General features: G+C 46.2%; 1 protein-coding gene across 1 annotated transcript in view; it reads left to right on the top strand.

Annotated features, from left to right (window-relative positions):
* LOC142312901 (uncharacterized) overlaps window positions 1–18,438 on the top strand; it is a 266,818-nt gene that overhangs the window by 57,329 nt on the left and 191,051 nt on the right. The gene's annotated exons all lie outside the window — the stretch shown is intronic.

Below are 18,438 nucleotides of genomic sequence, written 5' to 3'. Positions count from 1 at the left end.
TAGCCTATAATGAAGAGGGAGGAGATGTGGCACTTGATGTCGGAAAGAAGAGGACAGAACAGTGGGCAACAGGTAGCTGGAAGGTTACAAGGTGAGTATTGTTAAAAAAATAATACTACCTCTCCGGCTGCCCCGCTGCTCTGTGCCCACTGCTTGACTTCTTTCCTCCGTGGTGCACTGCATCTCCGGCCTCTTCATTTTAGGTCCAGATTTCTGGCCATGTTTAGCCCTCCGAGGTAACTGCACGTCTTACGGTCATGCCACATATATTGACGTCACAATGTTGCCACCTCATAACATACTGTGACCTCTAAGACCTGGACACGGCCGGAAATCCTGGTCTATTAAAAAGAGGTTGGAGATGCGGCGCACTATGGTAGAAAGAAGAAAACGTCCCAAAAAAGCCCAAATATCAAAAAACCTACATTTTAAGAGTTAATCAGAGCAGTGCATGATAAAAGCATAAAAAGAAAATGTAAGGCACAGATAATGCTTCCCCGTCTTTTACTAAGACTAGGTAGTCAAAATCAAATTATTACCGCATTTGTAGTCATGTTTATACAGGTCAGCCCCTGGAAGAAACTTCCTGCACTAGAAATGCGCCTGCGCTTGTTGGTTCTTGTTGGTTCTGCCAGATTCTATGACTTAACTGGCTATTTCATTACAGATGAACCATATGAATCCAGAGAGCTAAACTGTGGTCTCGATGCTTAACATCAACCCATTCACAAACTGAATTCATTGGTCTGCTGCTGTTGTAAAAGTACAACTCCCAGCATATTATTTTTAAGAGTTGTAATTTCATAACAGAGTATGTGTAACCTGATAAATGAGGTGAAAACCTGCGCAATAGGGTCTGATCTGTGACACAAGGTGAATCCTGTGATATAGTTTTACCCACTTGGAGGGGTTGTGTCAGACACAATCACTGAAAAAACCTTGGATAAACAGCTATTGCAGCACCGCGTATTAAAGATACTTCAATTAGCCAAAGTATCGGAAGGGATTAAAAGCCGCACTGCTGTACATAGAAGATGAATGCTGGATCTTTGATATGTGATTTTATTCAGCGTGTTTCGGAATAATTCTCCTTCATCAGGATCATCACATTTGTATAAAAGCCCCGTCACACACAGAGATAAATCTTTGGCAGATCTGTGGTTGCAGTGAAATCATGGACATATTGTTCCATTTGTACACAGCCACAAACCTGGCACTGATTGTCCACAATTTCACTGCAACCACAGATCTGCTGCAATTTATCTCTGTGTGTAAAGTGGCCTTAACCGTTAGAGTCACCTACACAACACATTTTGGGTAATGATTGATCAATATTCTATATACCACAACTAGAGATGAGTGAACCTTTGGCGCTTTGGTTCGCAGGGCACATTTGAACCTTAGATAAGGTTCGGTGTGACCCTGACTTGAACCGAACCGCAATATAAGTCAGTAATTGGGCAGTTCAAGTCTCCGCCCACATGCTGCCAGCCATAAATAGAACATTTCAGGGTGAGTGTGGGTGCGTTTTTTCCAAAAATTTTTTAGTTTGTTTTGTGTGTGCACACTACATTAGATCACGCTGATTTTACCCCCTGTGCAAGCTGTTCAAACATTGCACGTGGCTCGCACAGGGATGAGCATCACTCATACCCAAGAACAGCGCTGCTTGCTTGAGTGATTTGCACTCGTAAGTCACTCAAACTTCAAACCCCAACTTGTTTTTTTTTGGAAGTCGGTTTCCGAACCCGAACCTCAGGGTCGCTCATATCTAACCACAACTCAAGCAGCAACAATGCAATCAGTGTTGTTTAATGGGGTTCTCTGACAGAACGATAATTTTATCTTTTTACGTGGATTAATTAAAAATATAAAACAAAGGCATATTCACCTTCCAGGCCAAACATCAGAAAACATGCCTGACTGCTGCATCCGGAGCTGGTGCAGACCACCGGAGCTTCGTGCATTGGGTCTATTGGGGCACTGGAAGATGAGTATGTCTTTATTTATTATATTTAATTAATCAATACCTAAAATATTTTAGAGATCGACTGATTAAAAGTATATACACAGTGCCTTGAAAAAGTAGTCATACCCTGTGAACTTTTCTCAATTTTTCATGCTACACCCACAAACTTAAATTGGGAATTCATGTGAAATAACAACTAGTCATGAGTGAGCACTACCATGCTCGGGTGCTTGGTACTCAAAACGAGTAGGTTGGACGCTTAGATGGGCTGGACTCGAATAATAAATATAATGGACGTCAATGGGAAACTTGATTATTTTTCCAGATCTCCCAGAAAAATGCTTGACCTCCTCATTGACTTCCATTATACTTGGTACAAGAGTCGCGCCCATCTGAGCGTCCAACCTGCTCATGTCGAGTACTGAGCACCCGAGCATGGTAGTACTCGCTCATCACTAGTAACAACACAAAACAGCAAGTATTTGTGATGTGTAAGGGAAATGATACATGATGTTCTAAATATTTTAACTATATAAATCCAAAAATTGCATTCAGCCTCCGAATCAATACTTTGTAGGACCACCTTTCTCTGCAATGACTGCTGCAAGTTTCTTCTCAGATTTCCAGATTTTTATGACTATAAACATCAAACATTTTCATTTCCTATAAATGTCAACCCCAGAGAGAAAGCGTCATCTGTCCCCAAACCCAGAGTGACCTCCCCTGTATACATGAGCACACCCAGCTGTATATTACTGTACATATACACATGGCAGAGCTGGGGGAGGGGACACTATCTCCGGGAATGGAGGGGTTACTGCGCCCAGTAATGGGGAATCTCCACATACCTCCACCTGCAGAGCCGCACACTAGATATATGGCTGCTCTGTGCTTACAGGACCTGTGATGACGTCACATGGAGGGGAGGAGTCAGGGGTCACATGATCAGCTCCTCAGTGTATGCAGGACTCTGCTGTGCTGGTGTCATGGACAAGGATGAGGTTTATGTGTGGGGTCAGGAGGGATACAGAGTGTGGATATAGCCGAAATGTGTGTACGAGGTGTGCGAAGCAAAGCCGTGTGTGTATGAGGTGTACGGATCAAAACCATGTGTACGAGCTATACGGAGCAAAACTGTGTGTGTACGAGGTGTACGGAGCAAAACCGTGTGTGTACGAGGTGTACGGAGCAGAGCCGTGTGTGTACGAGGTGTACGGAGCAAAACCGTGTGTGTACGAGGTGTACGGAGCAGAGCCGTGTGTGTACGAGGTGTACGGAGCAGAGCCGTGTGTGTACGAGGTGTACGGAGCAAAACCGTGTGTGTACGAGGTGTACGGAGCAGAGCCGTGTGTGTACGAGGTGTACGGCGCAGAACCTGTGTGTATGACATGTACGGAGTGGAGCCATGTGTATACGGTGTGTACTGAGAGGATCCGTGTGTATACGACTTGTACGAAGCGGAGTCTCGAGTGTATGGAGCGAAGCTGTGTGTGTACAATATGCAAGGAGCAGACCCATGTGTGTACGAAGCAGGGTCCCGCTACCCATTAGGCCTTTGCCTGCTCTACATAAGCATGATAAATCCTGTCGATAGTACGGGTCGCTCTACTAACATGGAACCTATTTTAAGAAAGCATAATATTTTATAGTCCTGTCTGGAATTAGAAGGTTCTATGTAAGAACATTATACCTAGCTGACTAAAGGATCGGGTCACTTTATACACTAGGAGTCATCCTATTATTTGTAAGATTTCAGGATCATAGTGGGTTTAAAGATTTGATTAATCTGCGCCGTGGAAAGCAGCTTATTTTATATAGACATGAGATCCCAAATTGGTCTTTTCTTCCACTTGTATTTAGACTGTTTTATAAAAGAATATTTGATTAATAGGTTATCTTGAAAAGTATCTAAAAGCATACACTATGCTGAAAGGTCTAATGGTCTATAAAACTCTTGCAGGCAATTTTGGGTAAACACCCCTTCCCTCTCACGAGATGTGTGGAGGATAGAAGGGGATTGGAGCTCTTAGACTGGCCTTCAGGCTAGGGGGCCTTAGCTGTCCCTATTCCCAGAAATACTTCTGATGGTGACGATATCTGGGCCGCCTTCCTTGCCCTCCTCTGGACCAGCCCGATCTGATACCCCCTTTCTCCCAACCCAGGGGCGGACCCGGATAAAAGTGGTTGAAAGCACAGATATAGACAAACGTGGAATCCAAAAACTCAATCACTTACCAAACACATGCGGAGATATAAGACAATACATGATAAGTTGGAAATGAAGAGCATCGAGGAAATAACCAGATGATGAGCGGATTTCGACAGCACAACAAGCAGTATGTAATAAATCACCAGGAACTGGAACACAACACATGGACCTGTTTAGCAAAAGCTATAGTCGGCATGAGAAGACAGGCTTCACCATCTTAAAAAGGTGGGGAGTAACTGTGTTAAGTTTCCCTCAAGATCTGATCCAAGAGGTGACGAGAAGGCCAGAAGAGATTAACTCCTGCAAGCCCGATCACCACAGCACAAGGACCGGTATCTCAAATGAAGTTGTAATCTGCGTAGGGCAACATCTTTTAAAGGTCAGAGGCGGCTGTGATAAGTCTCCTGTAACCTGTGACCCTAGCAGCAATCGCTATAGTCGGCATGGGAATACAGATTCCTCCATCTTAAAAAGACAAGGTGTAGCTGTGATTGGGATCACATGTTGTGGGAAGACCTGAGGTAAGCAGCAGGCTTGTAGAAATTAACTCCTGCTAGACTGATCACTGATAAGCGCACAACTGGTCGACGCCCAAGCCTGTCTGTGCAACTCAGAAAGACCAGGGAAGACATAGTGTGGATTCTGCAGTGTGAACAGCGTCAGATGCCACTATGACACTTGGCGAGTGTAGAGACAAACACCATGTGACACTCTCCCCTCACCCAGAAAAAATGAGACTCCATGTTTAATATTTTTTTCTAAACAATTAACACAATTCATTACTGACCAACAACATACCTGGGTGGTTCACACCAATATTGAAATTCTGCACCTTTTTGACATATTCATTTGTCAAATTCCAAAATATCCCTGAGATCATTACATTATCAGAGAACATCCAAAAACGAATGAAGCAGAAAAAAGCAAAGAATACTGAAAAAGATATGAACAAATTCAAGAGGGATAATGTTACTTATAATATCGGATCTAAGAATATTCCCACACCTACTTATCAATATTTCATTTTTGATGAATACAGTGCATCTATCTATGAGGAATTAAATAACCTGGCACAATTTTTTTTTTCCACTTAATAGTGACTTTAGCATAAACTATCGTCACAATTGTAATCTACTGGATAATCAATTACCTCTATCACCTCCAAGGCCCCCTTCACACGTCCGTGAAAAAAACGTTCCGTTTTTTTACGTACGTGTTAAAGGGGTGGTTTGCTCCCTGTGTGCCGTGTTTGTGGCACATTTCTGTTCACCGTGTGTTATACGTAATAACACACGGAGAACGGAAAGCCCCGCCTTACCTGCATCATCCGGCGCTGTCTGTGGTGCTGAATGACAGCGTCCGGCACAGGCCACGCCCCGCTGACGCTGCTTCCGGCCCTCAGCGAGGAAGACGCGTTGTTCAAATTCACTGGGGGATGGATGCAGGTGACAGCTGCGGCAGAGACTGCAGGTATGGTGGAGGTGAGTTTGTGTTTTTTTATTTTTTACAATGCCACGTGTGTTTCTCCGACGCGTGTCACGTGCACCCGCATCCACACTACTTCCGTGTGGTATGTGTGCGGGCCCGTGCTACCGGAGAAACATGGACATGCATCCAGTGGAGCACACGGCACACGTCTGCTCCACACGGACGCACGGGCCTCTGGCAGAACACATGCGTGCACATATACCCATTGATTTTAATGGGTATACGTGTGCCCATGTCTCCGGTACATACGGGCACGGACCTAGCACGTACCGGAGACACGGACATCTGAAGGGGGCCTAAGGCTGTGTCCGCACTTTCTGTTTCCACCTGCTTTTCAGCTGCTTTTTAGGTCCGTTTTGAACAGCGTTTTCATGCAAAAAGGCATGCGTTTTGATTTTCCAGCAAAGTCTATGGAAAATGTGAATTTCTTGTCCGCACTTTGCGTTTCCAAACGCTGTGTTTAATTTGAATAATTTTGGGCAAAAACCATGCGTTCAAAGAAGCAGCATGTCAATTGTTATTGCCATTTTGGCTGCGTTCTACACCCATTGAAATCAATGAGTTGTAGTAAATCGCTGCCAAAATGTGAAGCAGTGCACTTGCATTGCATTATTATTGCGATCCACATGTTTTTATTTAACATAACAAAGGCATGTCTTTCGGTCTCTCTCTTCCTGTCGGTCGGTCTGTCAGTCAGTCTCTCTCTATGTCTCTCTCTCTGTCCATGTCGGTCTCTCCCTCCCACCCCGTCTCTCATACTTACCGATCCACGATCACCGGCGCGGCGCTGCACAGCGTTCACACTATGACGGCTTCTTCTCTTTTGAAAATGCCGGCCGCTCATTAATAAATCTCGTATTCCCTGCTTCCCCCGCCCACCGGCGCCTATGATTATAAATGAGAAAATCAGCTCACCGAGTTGCTGTAATCCGCTGTATATGTGGATCCGCGCACGGAAGGCTAGGCTGCCAGTCTCATATTCAGGATGAAAAAAAGTCCAGCGCAGTCCTAAAATTGCAATTAAATTTTTTTTTTCTTTTATTTGATAAATCCGTTAAAAATAAGTGGTGTACAAAGCGGTCAGCTAGAAGAGTATAGGGGACATAGAGAGGAACCCCACAGAACTACGAGTTTCGACACAGTCTTAATCATATTCTCAACATGGCGCCTATGATTGGTTGCAGTCTGACACGCCCCCACGCTGAGTGACAGCTGTCTCACTGCAACCAATCACAGCCGCCGGTGGGCGTGTCTATATCGAGCAGTAAAATAAATAAATAAATGAAAAAAAAACAACATGCGGTCCCCCCCCCATTTGGATACCAGCCAGGGTAAAGTCTCACGGCTGAAGGCTGGGGAGCTCCACGTTATGGGGAGCTCCCCAGCCTAATAATATCAGGCAGCATCCGCCCGGAATTGCCGCATCCATTAGATGCGACAGTCCCGGCACTTTACCGGCTCATCCCGAATTGCCCTGGTGCGGTGGCAAACGGGGTAATAAGGAGTTAATGGCAGCATCCCATAGCTGTCACTAAGTCCTAGGTTCATCACGGCAGGCGTCTCCCCAGATACCTTCCATGATGAACCTGTAAGTTAAAGTAAATAAACACACACATCCAAAAAATCCTTTATTTGTAATGAAAGACAAAAAAACACCCTCTTTCACCACTTTATTAATCCCTCAAAAACACCTCCAGGTCCGACGTAATCCACGCAAGGTCCCACGACGCTTCCAGCTCTGCTACATCGGAAGCTGACAGGAGCGGCAGTAGAACACCGCCGCTCCTGTGAGCTCCATGCAGCAACTGAAGTGAGTCGCGCGATTAGCTGTGCTGTCACTGAGGTTACTCGCGGCCATCGCTCCCGGTGGAGGACTGCAGCTGTGGCCGCGAGTAACCTGAGTGAAAGCACAGCTGATCGCGTGGCTCACTGCAGTCACTCAGGGGATTTGCGATCACAGGTGAGCCCTTTATGTGTGACCGCAAATCAAGCCGCGGCACACGCACAGAGCCGCGCGATCACAATGAAGTCGGGTGAAGTTCATCCGAGTTCATTCTGATCGCGCGGCACTGACCCGCAGCTAGCCATGACAGTGACAGTGCGGTCCCACTCGGCTCTGCTGCAAGTCTATGGGGATGCTGCAGAGCCGAGTGGGTGCATACTGAGAAAAATGTGCGTTCTGGATGCTTTTCCCAATCTGTCTATGGCAGAGCAAGCATCCAGAACGCATGAATTCTCTCCAGGAATGTCCGCACTTTGCGTTCTGCCAAATGCGTCTCAGAACGCAGCTTTTTCGACTGCGTTCTGAGACGCACAGGCAGTGACTTACACGCTGCAGAATTGAACTGCAAAGTGCGGACACAGCCTAACTCTATCATACCGACCACTACATGATAAACAATACTATCAATTCTCATCAAAATATGTTAGTTTTGAGGACCCTGGTATCATTTCTGTGAATGATATGCCCACTCACTACAGATTTATTCATCTACGGTATATACTGAATTTGCAGAGGAGACGAATACTGTCTGTAATACTCAGAGCAATTATCTGATCAATGATGTAATGTACTCATGGGGATTTCATCAGGGGAGACTCTTGGTGATAGATAGAATAATCAGACCATCAACCACTACTCAAAAGAGTATACAGAACACAACAAATAACCTTTCAGAAGTCCACAAACAAAATTAGTGGATTGCCCAAAAAAATAGAAGAAATACATAAATCCCTAAAAAAGACATCATCAACAAAATTTAGATCTAGGATTTATCAGACGTCCCACAAAAAAAAAAAGAGTACTTTTGGCAGCAAAGATTTTAGTCAAGCTGATCAAACTGACTAGACAACAGGTCGTTTCCAATTTTTATTTAGCAACATACCTGACTTTTTTGTACTCTTCTGAAAAAAACCCCAAAACGATTTATATCACTAGAAATGAATGAAAGAAAGCCTTAGAAATTATGGACACAATTGGTAAATGGCTCAAGGACTGGACAAGATTGGTGTTTATTTTGAAGGCAGTGATTCTTCTTCTGTTTTGTTTCTTTATCATCCAGGTTTCGCATCCATATGTTGTATAGAAAGACCAGACTATGTACGAGTCGTGTCTTTGTCACCAGTTAAATGTTCTTCAATTTGATGACCTTGTCCAGTGACTTAATTTTTGATTTGCCCATAGCTATTCTCCTATTACGTGATCATTGATCCGAGTAGATTGAAATCCTGTACAACTTCAAGTTTGCCACTTTACATCTTAAATGTATCCTGGTTGTACCTGGCAGTAGTCTTTGTCTTCTTTGTATTGAGTAGGAGTCCCATGCTTGAGCTGTCCATCTTGACACTCCGTAATAAGTCCTTCATTCCATATTGCTGCTATTGTCTGCGTATTTAAGATTGTTGATGATTCATCCAGCAATTTTGATTCCTTCTTCTTTATTGGCAAGTCCAGCCTTCCTGAAAATAGCTTCTGGATATAAATTGAAGAGAAATGGTGACAGGATGCAGCCTTATCTGACACCTTGCTCTACTTTGAATCATGCCATGTCACCATGTTCCATTCGGACTGTTTCTCCTTGGTTGATGTAAAAGTTCCTGATGAGGCTGATTAAATGGCTTGACAGATTCATATTCAGATTCATATTCTTCATGGTATTCCAAAGTTTCTGGTGATCAACACAGCTTCTTGTTATATTCTTTGGCCTTTTCCATTATCCATCTAATGTTAGTAAATAAATCTCTTATTCCTCTGACCTTTCTGAATTTTGCTTGTTCCTGTGGCAGCCCTTTGTCAAAGTAAGACTCTGTCTTCAGTGGTAACAAGAAAAAATTTGTATCCGCTCACCTGTAGCCAAAGGGGGGCCACCGCATCCAGGACTCGTGCAAGGAAAGGGAAAAACTGGCAATCCAAACTGTAGAAGACAGAAATCCAGCAATAGAGTCCAAGGAAAATAAAACTCAAATTTATTGAATCATGTTAAAAGGTCCATATAAAATTCCAAACAGGGTGCTGAACAAACAGAGAGGACGCGTTTCGAACCTAGTGGTTCTTAGAGACTGACTAAGAACCACCAGGTTCGAAACGCGAACGCATCTTTTGGTAATAAAGTTCTTTGTCTGCTCGAATAGCTTTCTTTAGTCTTTTACTAATGTCTGCATCTTGCTTGTTACCTTTTGTCATTCGTCTTTCTTCGATGATCTTTAGGGTCTGTTATATTAACCATGGCTGTGGGGGTATCTTCTGCCTCTTGTTTATTGTCTTTCTGGCTTCTTCAGTAATAATAGTCCTTATGTGTCCAGAATTCCTCAGGCTTTTTGTCATATGTGTCCAGTAACATAAATCAATTGTGCAGACAGCTCCAAAATACTTCGTTGGTCAAATCAAAGTTAGAAATGACCAGTTGTCTAGTCATTTTGCGCAGTTTTACTAATTTTTGCTGTCAAAAATGTATGATCAGTTTCACAGTCAGTGCCTGGCTTTGTTTTTGTAGTAATGATCAATGACCTCCATCTTCCTCGAACTCATATGTAGTCAATCTGACCTATAGGCCTCATTTGGTGATGTCCATGTTTAAAATCTCCATTTGTGATTTTAGAAGAAGGTTTTCATGATGGACTGTTGATTTGTCATACAAAAGTCAACGAATCTTCCTCCAGGCTTGTTTTGTTCACAAAGTCCAAACTTTCCAACAAGGATTCCATGCTTGCCGTTGCCCACTTTGACATTAAACTCTCCCATGATAATGAGTAAAGGGTACTTTGCACGCTGTGACATCGCAAGCCGATGCTAGCGATGCCGAGCGCGATAGTACCCACCCCCGTCGCACATGCGATATCTTGTGATAGCTGCCATAGCGATCATTATCGCTACGGCAGCTTCACACGCACTTACCTGCTCTGTGACGTCGCTCTGGCCGGCGACCCGCCTCCTTCCTAAGGGGGCGGGTCGTGCGGCGTCACAGCGACATCACACGGCAGGCGGCCAATAGAAGTGGAGGGGCGGAGATGAGCGGGACTTAAACATCCCGCCCACCTCCTTCCTTCCGCATAGCCGGTGGAGACAGGTAAGGAGATGTTCCTCACTCCTGCGGCTTCACACACAGCGATGTGTGCTGTCGCAGGAATGAGGAACAACATCGTATCTCCTATTGGTGTGACATTATGAAAATGACCGACGCTACACAGATCACCGATTTACAACGCTTTTGCGATCGTTTATCGGCGCATCTAGGCTTTACACATTGCGACGTCGTTATCGGCGCCGGATGTGCGTCACTTTCGATTTGACCCCGACGATATTGCAGTAGCCATGTCGCAACGTGCAAAGTACCCCTAAGTCTTGTTTTGGCGTTTTGTTGACTTCTTCTTGAACTTGATTGTAGTATAGTTCAATGTCCTTCTCCTTGAGATCTCTTGTTGGTGCTTAGAGTTGTATAACTGTGATATGGATTGGCGCTCCTTGTAGCTATATTGAGATGACTATCCCTAACTGCATTGTACTTCAGAACAGTACTGGCTAATTTTTAGTTGAGAATAAAAGCGACACCGTTTCCTCTTTGGTTATCATTGCCAGAATAGCAGACCCAATATTTGTTTGCCTGGAAATCCAGATTAAGCCCATCTTAGGCCCCTTTCACATTGCGTTTTTCTCTACGTCCACAGGTCCCGTCGGGGCATCCGTCCGGACCGCCACTCCCCCACTCTGCAAACCGTGCTCCGGACGCATGCGCCCGACAGGGCCATTCACTGTTATGGAGCGCACTGCATTAGCGTGTGCTCTGTTTTGTGCAATTTTGTGTACATATACGTTTCTGCAGACGGACACCCGAATGTACTCCTCTACGTTCGGTTGTCCGTCTGCAGAAACGTATATATGCACAAAATTGCACAAAACAGAGCACACGCTAACGCAGTGCGCTTCATAACAGTGAATGGCCCTGTCGGGCGCATGCGTCCGGAGCACGTTTTGCAGAGTGGGGGAGGGGCGATCCGGACGGATGCCCCAACGGGACCTGTGGACATAGAGAAAAATGCAATGTGAAAGGGGCCTTAGTTTTTAATTCAGAGTAAGTTGAGTCCTGTTCTGTCCATTTCAACTTTGACGATATCGAGTTTGTCTTGGGTCATAGGTCGTACAGTCCAAGTTCCAAACTTTATGATATCTTTGCAGCATTTTAATCTTCCCTTTCAACCAAGCAATATCAGCACCAAGGCTTCCTTGCGGCTTTGATCCTTCCACATCATGAGACTTGATCATACTCAGGTTGACCATCAGCTCTCCCCAAGTAGCTTGTTGAGTGCCTTCTGATTCAGGGGTATATCGTCCAGCACTATATCGAATTCCTTTAGTTGTGCTCTCCATCATCTTTTCTTGGCATAATATGGAAGTAGACTGCTAGGACTTGAGTTGTAGATGGTATAGAACTTGTATATGTCTAGAGGGACACTTCTTTAAAGTCATGTTGTTACGGAGGGGATGATTGAATATAAAATAGTATGATGCCAATCGTCACCCGAAGTTTGCCGAGCAGATGACAAAGCAACTACGGGACTGATGGATGGATGGATACAGCAACTAAAGAGAAACTGAATGTGAATGAAGGGGATGTTAAAGACACACCCCGACGTGTAACGTGTCCCTGTTAACTTCACAGGTACACAGGTGTCAGTCACGTGTGTAGGGACCCGTCAGACTGAAAGGTAACCTAGTTAGCGTCACTGGGAAACCGGAGAGGAGGACGCTAAGCCCGTCTCGTGCATAGAGGGCACGACTGACCAAATGGACCACCCAGTTTGCGTCACCGGGTGTCCGAGAACTGATAGGACAGAGGTTGACCCTCACCGTGCCAAGGTACGGGTGTGCTCAGATTCGAATACCTGGCATAGGTGCCTAAACCCGATTAACTCTGTCCTATCCACATACACACACCTGCCACAAGCTCTGCAGGGCAATGGCGCTGGAACCCAAACACTCTTGCAGCCCGGTCTGCTGAGTTGGCTGCCGGTATACAGAATAATGCTCGCGCGCAGATGGGCGTGGCTACGAGCCTTTTATAGTCTCCTCCGTGCTTCAGGCCACATGGCATGAGGTAATGGCGCCGGCTGCAGCCGGCTGCAGGAACCCGCGCATGTGCGGTAGCACTAACTGAGCACTTAGACTCAGACCGGTGAATGACTCTAGCCACCTGATGCCTCTCAGCCACATGCATCGAGCGATGGACAGGTGGCGCTACGTAGTCAGCCAATCTCGGTACAGGAGATAGAGATGGGACCGGATCGGTTCGAGGCCCAGGCAAACCCCGAACTGTAACACGTTTTGAAGGAGATGAATGAAAATCAGTTCAGTGAGGCGTGAGAGTTGGAAACCCCCTAACTGCTAGGTGTACAGGAGATGAGATGATGTAGGCATGAGAATTAGGTTAGCAGAGCGTAGGAATTGGAAAACCCCTAACCACTGAGGGTACAGCAGGTTGAGATGATGTAGGGTGGGAACTAAACTAAAACGCATTAATTTGACGCTATACTGAAGGGTTTGATAATGGTGGAGTCAGATATAGGGTAAACAAAAAAATATTAAAAACATAAATTTAACTTCTTTAGAAGTAACCACCCTCTGAAACCTGGGAAAAATCTGACCGTGCCTGAATCCTACCACCCCACCTCACTGCTCACATTAGATATTAAATTAATCGCCAAAATACTAGCTAACAGATTATTCCGGGTGATCATGTCGGTGATCCATGAGGATCAGATTGGATTCATCCGCAATAAATCCACTTCCATCAATTTGTGACGTTTATTCCTGGGGATACCGCTAAGTTCTGAGGGGAGAAAAAAGGAGAAGGCAGTCCTGTCATTAGATGCAGCCAAGGCCTTTGATAGTATTAAATGGAATTTCTTATGGGTAGTTTTGAAGGAATTGGGTCTTGGATCCAGGTTTATAGGCTGGGTCAAATTATTATATGCCTCTCTGCGGGCCAGGATTCCAGTTAATGGTTGTACCTAAGCGCCTTTTAATCTGGCAAGGGGCACAAGACAGGGCTGTCCTCTCTCTCCATTATTATTTGTAGCGGCAATTGAAGCATTAGCGGCTATGCTTCGTGCGTCCGTTGGCGTAAAAGGGTTTGAGATCGGCGATCTGGAGCAAAAGGTTTCCCTCTGTTGCTGTATCTCGGGGAGGTGGGGACATCAGTGGGTCCAGCAATAAATATTATTAACCTTTAACTATCCTGAGTCCCCCCGGGGGGGGCATTAAAAAAATTCCGTTACGCTCCTTTGTCCATTGTCAGGCCACTGCCTTGTTTATCATTCACATGTGAATAAATTGATTTCCTGTTGATTTATTTTACAAAATTCATTCATATTGCAAAATTCTGTTTTGACATTTTTTCCCAATTATGGCCCTGTGCGCACACTGCGGATTTACCCATGGAATTACCGCGGAATTCGCTGAAGGAATGCTGCAGAAAATGTTTATAACATTTCTGAAGTCTTTCTCCTACAAAATCTATGGGGATTAAAAAATGTTGTGCGCACACTGCGTTTTTTTTACTTTGCGGATTTTGCTGCGGAATTTCCGCTGCGGAATTAATGTGCTTGTCACTTAATTTCTGCATGTACCTGGGTTTGGAGGGCTGGCAGATCAATCACCCTCTGACTCTGGGTCAGCGGAGGATTGATCCCCGGTATCTGGCCAGATGCTGCTCCCCATATAAAGTTTATGGAGAACACAATCTGGCGCAAAGGGGTAGGAGCAAGCGCTTCATACTCACCAATCACCGGGCGGTTTTCACACTGCTCCCGCGGCAGCTCTTTCATCTTCCAGAATCGGACGCTCATTAGTCTCATAACATATTTACACCTTCCCTGCTCACTGGTGGCTGTGATTGGTTGCAGTCAGACCTGCCCCCACGCTGAATGACAGCTGTCTGACTGCAACCAATCACAGACGCCGGTAGGCGGGTCTATAGCGTACAGCAAAATAAATAAATAAATAATTAAAAAATAACGGCATCCGGTCCCCCCAATTTTGATAACCAGCCAGGATAAAGCCTCACAGCTGGGGGCTGGTATTCTCAGGCTGGGAAGCCCCACGTAATGGGGAGCCCCCCAGCCTAAACATATCAGCCAGCAGCCACCCAGAATTGCCGCATCCATTAGATGCGACAGTTCCGGGACTTTTCCCAGGTCATCTCGAATTGCCCTGGTGGGGTGGCAATCGGGGAAATATGGAGTTAATGGCAGCAGCCCATAGTTTAGTGATGGCAGGCGTCTATGAGACACCCCCTCATCACTAAACTGTAAGTGAAAGTAAATAAACACAGGTGCGGTAATCTTTCAGAGGGTGCAGATTTTTCTTAAAAAAATTCCATTTTCTACTGCGCACAGGGCCTATAATAGTATTTCAATGGGCAGAACAGAAAATTTTATTAGATAGGAAAAGTTTAAAAAATTTAGTAGGTGCTCCGGGCTCCTAATGAACTGGGAGAAGCCGGCTCTGCTCCCTATAAATCAGCTCCCATCTAATTTTGTAACTCTGGGGCTGCCAATTCCGACGGTGGATAAATTTAAATACCTGGCGATAATGGTTAGCGCCCGACTGAGTGATTACAACCTTCAAAATCTGGAACCAGTGTTGGCTCAGTTTAGGAACAAGATAGATGCCTGGTGTCGACTCCCGCTGTCCCTTATTAGCCGTACTAATCTACTGAAAAGGGTGCTGCTGCCCAAACTTCTGCATCTTCACAACGCCCAGATATGGATCCACTGCAAATTTTCCCATAAGATCAACCCTCTGTTTTGGGAACGCTTGTGGAAAAAGCTGCAGGCTGGAATTCAACTTGAGACTCTGCAGAGAGGGAAGGAGGAGGGGGGTCTGGCAGTCCCCAACCCGTGAGTTTCTTATGTTGCGGCACAGATGCAGCACTTTAGGGGATGGGGAAAGGATGAGGCATATGATGCTGGGGCAAATTGGTGAGGGGCCTTGCAAAATGGGGACACCCAGTGGCTTTTTTGGACGCAGGATACTCTCCCAGAGGAGGACCATTATATCGAACATTAGCATTGATGTACAAGGTGTGGGATAGAGGGAAGGAGCTGCTGGGAATATCAAGAATGACGGAGTACTGGTCCTTATGGCATAATCATGGACTGTCAGAACTGCAGAGACTCCCGGGTTGGAGAATGTGGGTGAGCAGGGGTGTGCATCGGGTGTCTCAGATTCTTCAGAATAATGTACTTAAAAGTTTTGACCAGCTTCAAGCTAAGTTTGAGATATCGCACAGTTCCTTTTACCAATACCTGCAGCTCCAGCATGCCTATGAGATGCAGACACGTCGTTTGGACATTAGGAATCACACTCTCACTGATCTGTTGACATCTGACTGCTCCTATGGTATAATTTCTAGGCTATATACAGCGATGTTACCCAGATACCTCTACAAATTCCCTTTGCAGGCTAGAGAGAAGTGGGAGAGAGACTTATGCGGGCATCACACGATACGATCTATCGTGCGATCGCCCGAGCGATCGTACCCGCCCCCGTCGTTTGTGCGTCACGGGCAATTAGTTGCCCGTGGCGCACAAAGTCGTTAAACTCCTGTCAGACGTACTTACCTGCTGAGCGACATCGCTGTGGGCGGCGAACATCCACTTCCTGAAGGGGGAGGGACGTTCGGCGTCACAGCGACGTCACACAGCGGCTGGCCAATAGAAGCGGAGGGGCGGAGATGAGCGGAACGTAAATATCCCGCCCACCTCCTTCCTTCAGCATTGCCGGCGGGTCGCAGGTAAGCTGTGTTCATCGTTCCCGGGGTGTCACACAGAGCGATGTGTGCTGCCCCGGGAACGATGAACAACAGGACGTGCGATTGTTAGAAAATGAGCGACGTGTCAGCGATGAACGAGAAGGTGAGTATTTCTGCTCGTTCATAGCTGTCACATGCTATAATATATCAAGCGATGCCGGATGCGCGTCACTTACGACGTGACCCCGCCGACATCTCGTTAGATATATCGTCTCGAGTAACGCCCGCATTAGGCCTTATGACAGAGGAACAGTGGGGTGAGATCCTGTCTCAGACTCCAAGCCTTGCTGTATCTGAAGGCCAACGACTGTCACAGCTATTCCTGTTGCATAGAGTATATAGGACACCTAGTCTATTGCATAAGATGGGGGTCCGGACGGATGATCTGTGTCCTAGGTGCCGGCAGGAGGGTGCTAATCTGATGCATATGATGTGGTCCTGTGGGAATATTGAAGATTACTGGAGGGGCAGTACTAGAATTGGTTAGACAAGTTTTTACTATCCGTCTACAACCAAGACCTATTATATGTATTCTGTGTCTCCTGGAAGGGGGGTGGACTTGAGTTCGCCGGTAATGGTCGGTATTACGCTTCTCTAGTACCAGGCCAGGAAATTATTGGCCTACCACTGGTTGGAGCCGGCTCCTCCGGCCATCAGGGATCTTAGGGAAAGAGTAAACGCTATACTTCGACTGGAGAGGGGAGTATACCTTAAAAGAAATGCACATTTGACATTCAGGCTCCATATCTCACCATCCACTACAGCTTTGAGCGTGAGACCACCTTCATTTTATAGACAATTATCTTGGCTATCTCATACATAAATTTCACTTGCAACTATTTAGCATATGATTAGTTATGCAGATTCTTGTCATGTCACTGTATTGTTACTGTTTTGCTCCTAAAAATCTAAACATTCAACACTGCCTGCATCGTCCGGGCCTGCTCTCGATAGGGAACAAGCATGTCTCGACCAAAATCTGATCCCTGGTTTCTTCTACACATTCTCAATGTACACACGCAGCTCTGCTCTGTACACCTCATACACACGCGGCTCCTTGCCATACACATAGTACACACGGGGCTCTATTCTGTATACCTCGTAGACACTCAGCTCCGTACACAATAAACACACACAGCTCTGCTCCATACATATCGTACACACATGGCTCCGCTCCAAACACGTCATACAGACACGGCTCCGCTCCATACACGTCGTACACACACAGCTCCACTTCGTACATGTCGTACACACACGGCTCTGCTCCGTACACCACGTACACACACGGCTCTGCTCTATACACCACGTACACACACGGCTCTGCTCTATACACCTCGTACACACACGGCTCCGCTCCGTACACATCGTACACACACGGCTCCGCTCCGTACACATCGTACACACACGGCTCTGCTCCGTACAACACGTACACACACGGCTCTGCTCCGTACACCTCGTACACACACGGCTCTGCTCCGTACACCTCGTACACACACACGGCTCCGCTCCGTACACCTCGTACACACACGGCTCTGCTCCATACACCTCGTACACACACGGCTCCGCTCCGTACACCTCGTACACACACGGCTCCGCTCCGTACACCTCGTACACACACGGCTCCGCTCTGTACACCTCATACACACACGGCTCCGCTCCGTACACCTCGTACACACACGGCTCCGCTCCGTACACCTCGTACACACACGGCTCCGCTCTGTACACCTCGTACACACACGGCTCCGCTCCGTACACCTCGTACACACACGGCTCCGCTCCGTACACCTCGTACACACACGGCTCTGCTCCGTACACCTCGTACACACACAGCGGCTTTTCTACCTCCACACTGTAAACCCCTCCTGACCCCACACATAACCTTCACCTCATCCAGCCCCATAACATCCAGCACAGCAGAGTCCTGCATACACTGAAGAGCTGATCATGTGACCCCTGACTCCTCC

This window comes from Anomaloglossus baeobatrachus, chromosome 5, assembly GCF_048569485.1.
Source record: "Anomaloglossus baeobatrachus isolate aAnoBae1 chromosome 5, aAnoBae1.hap1, whole genome shotgun sequence".
Taxonomy (NCBI): Eukaryota; Metazoa; Chordata; class Amphibia; order Anura; family Aromobatidae; genus Anomaloglossus; species Anomaloglossus baeobatrachus.
Note: the sequence above shows the minus strand (reverse complement) of the source record. Positions and strands in the feature narration are given on the sequence as shown.